A 6,580-nucleotide genomic window follows, 5' to 3' on the forward strand; every position below is an offset into this window, starting at 1 on the left:
TGAGCCTTATAAAACATTCTGTATCCTCATTTTATAGTTATAGTGAGTGGCTCATACAAGATCTGAATTCAGGGTTCCATGTCTGGTACTTTACACTGTATCTTTATGATACCAGCTGATTCTGAGAGGAGACCCAATAAAGGTATCAGGGAATCGAGCCATGAGCTATAGGAGTAGAAATGTTAGCAGTAGCAAGTCTGAAAATGAAAATATGAAAATTCAGGATGAAATAATATTGGGTATTGAGGGAGAGTTGGGGAAAGGATAAGAACAGGAGGAAATGAAGAGGCATAGGAAAAATCAGATTTGAGGGGAAAAGGAAAAAGAAGTCTTTTCTAGCATAAGGACCAGTTTACGGGATGATTAGATTCCAAAGTTTCAGCTTTTATATCTGTCACCATTCCACCTCATCCCAGCTCCTATCAGACATCCTTAGTCTCCAACTGTTACTTCCCTAAAGGGGTTGGAAACGGAGAAGAAATGGGAGAAAGAGAGGGGTCATAGTGATGCTGAATCACCCAACCGCTGTAAGAATATGTTTGACATTTAGTTGATTCCCAATCAAACAACCTAATATCAAACATATCACACAGAAGTAGGGAGCCTGGGAATAGGCAAAAATGAAAAATTAAGGGATCAAATATGGCCAGTGAGAGGATGGGTTATAGATCAGGTCTAGCCACTGTTGTTTTCTCATTTTCCACACCCCTTCCTATTCATTTTCCCTCAGTGCCTTCCCATTCTGTGCTCCTGTCCTCCCAATGTCCTTGACTTTCACAATGGCTGGTTAGATTGACTAGGAAAACATTTCTGGACAGGATCCATGTTCATGTACTCCTCCGGCAATTCAGGCCAGAGATTCTCCTACTCGTATCCAAGATTCGTGAGGGATCAGCACTGTCAACAACTTGCCACCTTCAAACTGCTCACCCTAACTTTAAGCCCCTTGGGGATTCCCAGCCCTCTGTCCTTGGTAAACCTTGCTTTGCCTCCATAATGGAATAAAGTTCCAATGCTCACTTCTTCTCTAGTGGAACTTTCCCACTCACACAAGGCTGTTGAAGTTAACCCCACAAGTATCTGATCATTTCTATTCCCCTGATTTTCACTTGCTTGTCCTCCATACTCTAGGTAATATAGATCTTCAAATCAATGCTTAACTCCTTTCCCCATCTTGCCCAGTTTTTCCATCCCTTTTCCTCTCTGTGGCACTCAAGCAAGTCACTTTTATCTCATTTGTTTCCTAGGTGCTTATAATAAAAGTAACCTAATTTTTAAAAAAATGTCTATCCCCTAATTTCCCCCTTGCCTGCCCCAGGATTCCTAGTGGAGTAGGATCAAAGAACCTCAGGTTGCAGATGACTTACAGCCTCCCTTTGCTGACTCATCCTGGAGGCCATATGAGTAGAACTGAAAAGTCCAGTTGCAGTTGATGAATCCATGTTCCCCTTCTCTTTTGGAACTTTACCCCTGTAGAAAATCCAAAAGTCTGGACTGCCCCCCCCTTTTTTTCCTCTGGGATTCCTTCCTTGCAAAGTTCCATGCTTCTCCTCTTCACAGCTCTTCTAAGAGAACCCAGTTTACCATTGGTTCAGCTGGTTTCAAATAGGGGTTGACTGAGTAGGAGAAGAATAGAATCTCACTGAGGCAGAGGGCAGATGTTTCTGGTGGCTATGACCAAAGCTCAGGGTTATAACTATTGAGAAGTTCTAGGGGTGGGGGGATCAGGAGATATGGCTTCAGCCCCCAGGCAGGCCTGCCCCATGTGTCCTTGTTCCCACTAGTATAGACTCCCACCCCCACTTCTCTCAATAACATTCTGTCCTTGAGCTGGATCGATGGTTTGTCCCTTGTTGCCTGTCAATTCCTGTCAACTTTATGGTTCATCTCATCTAGGGAAAAGAACAGCTTATGGGCATCCAGATCTCAGCCGGGTTCTTGTGATTATACCTTCATTAAACTCTTGGTACCATCTTGTTTGCTCTCTTTACCTACTGACATTGCTTTTCCTCATGTCCCCAAGTACACTATTATTTCATCAACCTTGCCCCAAACCCCGATTTCAAATTGTTTTTAGTGAAAAAGATTCTAAATCCATGCTCTCAGTGTAGATTTAATCTGTTTGTGTAGGGCATGAAGAAATATAATCAAAAGATGGAAATACGGAAAAGAGGATATTTATAGAGGGGGGCAAAGGGGGTTTAGAGAGCTTTTGAGGGAGCCAAGGACTAAGAGCACTGCAGAAGATGCAGGCCTGGGGAATATTGATGTAGAAAGAGACTCTCAGGTCTCACAGGATAAAGGAATATCCAAAGGAACTAGGCAGGCATGGGACATGACCATGACATGAAATCTCCTCAGCCCTCCTCTCTGGACTATTTTCATGCCTACCCTACAAAAGATGTACAGTCCTTTTAACCCCAGGGGAGCCTAGCATGCATGACACCAGTAGCAGAAAGTAAGAGTCAAGAGTGAATGATTCTGCTGATGTAATGGGAGCCGACAGTGGGGCTGATGTAATGGGAGCCGACAGTGGGGCTGTGAAGGCAGGCTCAGTGGGGAATGGGCCTGCCAATAGCACAGCCAGTCCAGCAATGACAAGCCCTGAGGCAGGGGGAGTCCAAGGTTAGAGATGATAATAAGCAAAGCTACCAAAAAATGTATCTAGGGAAACCAAGTCAGAGAAATCAAAAGGAAATGGATGTCATGACCAAATAGACTACAGATAATGGAGGCATAGAGGGAAATGTAAGACCAAATTAGGAGGGAGGAGGGTAATCTATTATTAGGAGTAGGGATTGGCCTTGAAGACTAGTGCATGAAGGGAGGAATGAGAAAGAATGGAAGAATTAGACCGGGGGAAGTTGGAGGGGTTGGACATTGGACAGTGGTCTAGGGAAATATAGATAACACAATTTACTGAATTTACCATTAGTTGACTAAGCAGACCCACATGGTTTGATAAGGGTTTGGAGAGAGTCTTCCAGTAGCATTTCCCAGGTATCTGTAACTTGTCCTTGTCCTAGTCAACATTTTTTTTATCAATGACTTGCATAAAGGCAGAGATTACATATTTATCAAGTTGGTAGATGACATTTATGTCCTCCCACTAATGCTGGGAGGAGGGATAGCTATCATACTGGATGATATAGAGTACAAGAAATTCTCAGGTTAGAGAACTGAGCCACATCTAATAAGATGAAACTGTACTATGATAGCTGTAAAGCCTTGTTCTTGGGTTCAGAAAACTAACTTTACAAATATAAAGCACGGGGAGAGATGGGGAGAGGTATGATTAGACAGCAGTTTGAAAAAGATCAGGGGGTTTTAAGTAGATTGAAAGCTCAATATGAATCAACAGTGTGATATGCAGCCAAAAAAAGCTAATGCTATTTTGGGCTACATTGAAAAGGGCAACGCTTCCAAGAAAGGAGATGATAGTCCTGTCCGAGTCAAACCAAATCAGGAGTATTGTGTTCAGTCAATAAATATTAAGCACCTTCTGCTATGATAGATACTATGCTAAGCTACAGGTATTGCCCGCCGGGAGTTCACAATCTAATGAATATATCTGGGAGAAAAGTGATAAAATAAAGAGCAACAAGGATGGTGAAGAGCCTTGGGTTTGGGCCATATTACCATATTACAACTGGTTGAAAAAACTATGGATATTTAGCCTGGTGATGATCGTCTTCAAGTATTTAAAGGGTTGTCTTATGGAAAAGGAATCAATCTTGTTCTTGGTCCCAGAGAACAAAAGTATGAAGACTGAGTAGAAATTGCAAAGTAGCATATTTAGACTTGATATAATCCAGTAGACTCCCTATTTTGGGAAGCAGTGTGTTCCCCTCCTTAAGGGGCCTTCAGACAGAGGCCAGATAACTACTTTGGATATATTGTGAAATTCTTGTGAAATTTAGTATGAATTAGACTAGATTACTGTCAAGGTCCTTTTTAATTCTGAAATTATGGGAGTCTGAAATGAAGAAATAGGTTATTGGGACGAAGAGATGGATATACTTTTGGAGTGGGAGAAATAAAAGAACAAAGAGATAGATAGTAGGGCACTAGATTCATAGTCAGAAGCCCTGAGTTAACATGCTGGCTATATTACTAGGTTACCTTAAACAAGTCACTTTTCAATCGCTTGTACCACCTTCATCTATAAAATGAAAGTACTATAATCTTAAAGGCCCCTTCTAAGCTCTAACATTCTGTGCTTTTAGATAATAAGTGTCAAGAATCTGTAGAAAGTTACAGGAGAGAAGAATGGGAATACTGAGCATCAGTAAGAAGCAAGGAACATACACATTTGAGTCAGAGAAATATGCTGAATCAAGAGAACTGGGAGTCCAGAAAAGTACAGAGAGAGATTCTCTATTCCTTAAACTACAAAATAATTTATTTGAGGGATATAAATATGTATGCAACTGTGATGTGTATATGAGTGAGAACATACATCTAGTTGAAGCCAAGGCATTCTCAATAAAGATAATTCCCTCCACCTTCCCCCCTTTGCTCCTAGGATACCCCAAATTCAATAAAATAGTCCCCTTTCCCAATTTATTAAGGAGTGTATTTTAACCTGTCTTTACTGTAGATTAAAAGAACTCAAATGTGTATACATATATCTTGAGCACACAACCAACAAACATTAAATATTAACTACTAGCCATGGATAAGGCATCACGATAGATAATGGGGATACAAAACCAAAAATGAAACATTCCCTGCTGTCAAAGAGCTTATCAGAACTGATTCTCAAGCTAGAAAACATGTTCATGATGTTCTACCACTGAAGTGGGAGTTTCACCCAGCTTAGGAGCAAGGAGAAAAAAAAAAACTGTTGAGAAAATATGGGGAACAAATAAACAGCATATAATTTGATGTAGCTTGAAGAATATAGACATCTCTATTTTAAAGAACTGTGTTTCAATTGTTTATTTTCTTTATGTTAGTTTGGAACTCATTTCCCTTTAGAAACAATGTGATGAAATGTTAGGTTTCTGTATTAGTCTACAAAACTACAGCTTACTTGAATTAAGAGGCTGTATGGCCAATTAGATGATAAGCTAGCCTCACAATCACAGTGTGTTCCTGACACAAATTGGCTTTTTAAAGCCAGTTTAAATAGATTCAAGTAAACCTTTTAAGTTTGTTTTTTTTTTAATCCAAGTTGCCAAACAGTTGCTGTTTATCTGCTAGTTGAGGGAACTTCCTCAATAGGAGTTAATTCTCTACACTGATGAAATCAGATTTCATCATACCCACCCTCAAGCTACAGTCTAGTTTGATAGAAGTGAACCAATATTTAAAACAATACTTCTTAGGAAGTACATTTTTAGAATTTTAAATTGCAAGGCATAAAAACACATCTTATTCCAAGACCCTCTACCAAACTCACCCTTAAACATTTACTGAACACCTACTATGTGGCAGAAACACTAGGGATAGATATTATATCAAAGTTCCTGCCGCCCATGGCTTATTAAAATCAGCAGTTCTCAAGATCCCCTTATACCTTTCAAAATATTTAGACTCTCTCTACCCAAAGAATTTTTATGTGAATTATATCTATCAATATTAATAATGTTAGAAATTAAAACATGTCATTCTGAAAAGTTTTGACCTCATGGACCCCACGAAAAGATCTGGGGGACCCTCAGTGTCCCCTGGATAACACCAATAACCACTGGCTTAGAGGGTAAGATGAGCTTCTTATATCAAAGCCCAAGCCTTTAGCAGCAGATAGTTGTTTGCTGGCAGGAGTGGTGGTGAACGATACAGCTCGAGGGTTTTGGACTTCCATGGTGGGAATGGGGGGTTTGCTTACCCAAGTGCTCAGCAGAAGCAAGAAATCCTGGATAAAGTGATCAAGACGGTCAGTGGTGGTGGTGGTAGTATTAGTAGTTTGTATTTCTATAGATCTTTAAATATTTTAAATCTTTCAACAGACCTATTAAGTATTGGCAGTACAAATATTAATCCCATTTAAAAAAAGGAGACTGAAACTTGGAGAGTTTGGTGACTTGTTGATAAGTCACAGAGTTAAGTATTGGACTCAGTGTGAATCTGGATCTTTCCTGATTTCAAACCCAGTGATTTTTTCACTCCCATTTCATGGCATTTCAATATTGGGGTTTCAGTGAAAGATTAGGGACCTTGATGAGCTATCCCCCAATGGCAGTGTTTTATGACTGAGATTCAAGTGAAGTCTTTCCTGGGGCAGTAATTAATATGTAAGGAAATATAGTAAGCAGAGATAAGTCAGGTATTGAAAATTAGTGACAGCAAGTGAAGAAATGTGGTTTAAACAGAAAAAGCTTATTTAAGAGAAATTTAATGGAAGTTTGGAGATGGAAAGAGAATAAATCACTGAGTCTGGATGACTGTTTGACAAAGATCTGAAGGATGGGCCCCAAGGGTTGAGCTTAAAGTACTGAGCCAAATGGCCTAGTCATAGAGTCATATTTAAACTATTAATAACCAGAATCATAGTTTGCACCAAACAATTCCCCTCTATCCCACCCAAGCTAATACTATTCATCAGAATTACAGTCCCTGAATTGATCACAAGAGG

The sequence above is a fragment of the Sarcophilus harrisii genome, chromosome 4 (genome assembly GCF_902635505.1).
Source record: "Sarcophilus harrisii chromosome 4, mSarHar1.11, whole genome shotgun sequence".
In the NCBI taxonomy this organism is placed as follows: domain Eukaryota; kingdom Metazoa; phylum Chordata; class Mammalia; order Dasyuromorphia; family Dasyuridae; genus Sarcophilus; species Sarcophilus harrisii.